Source organism: Mandrillus leucophaeus, unplaced genomic scaffold, assembly GCF_000951045.1.
Source record: "Mandrillus leucophaeus isolate KB7577 unplaced genomic scaffold, Mleu.le_1.0 Scaffold70, whole genome shotgun sequence".
Classification (NCBI taxonomy): Eukaryota; Metazoa; Chordata; class Mammalia; order Primates; family Cercopithecidae; genus Mandrillus; species Mandrillus leucophaeus.
The window spans coordinates 4635785-4636436 of record NW_012107586.1 but is presented as its reverse complement, the minus strand read 5'-3'; positions in this window follow the sequence as shown (position 1 = coordinate 4636436).

The window sequence follows — 652 nt, the reverse complement described above, 5'->3', positions numbered from 1 at the left end:
CTGGTGCAGTGGCTCATACCTGTAATCCCAGCACTTTGGGAGTCCTAGGCGGGCGGATCACCTGAGGTCGGGAATTGAAGACCAGCCTGACCAACGTGGAGAAAACTGTCTCTACTAAAAATACAAAATTAGCCGGCTGTGGTGGCATGTGCCGGTAATCCCAGCTACTCAGGAGGCTGAGGCAAGAGAAGCGCTTGAACCCAGGCGGCAGAGGTTGCAGTGAGCCAAGATCGTGCCACTACACTCCAGCCTGGTGACAGAGTGAGACATTGTCTCAAAAGTAAATAAATAAATAAATAAAAATAGACACAGTAAAAGATTAACAACAATAACTAATAGTAAAATAGAACAATTATAACCATATGCTGTAATAAAAGTTATATGGATGTGGTCTCTCTCTCAAAATATCTAATTGTGCTATGCTCACCTATTTTCAGACCACAGTTGACCACGAGTAACTGAAACTGTCATGGTGTTCGAACCTGAGGGACTCCCATCTTTGGTGAGGGCGAAGAAAATGAGGCTGGGACTTGCTGGGCTGCATTCCCAGAAAGTTAGGTACTCCTAGCCTCTAGATCTTTACTAAACAGACCCAGATGTGGGAGTGTCCCAATATCCTGACTTTTTTTTTTTTTTTTTTTTTTTTTTTTTT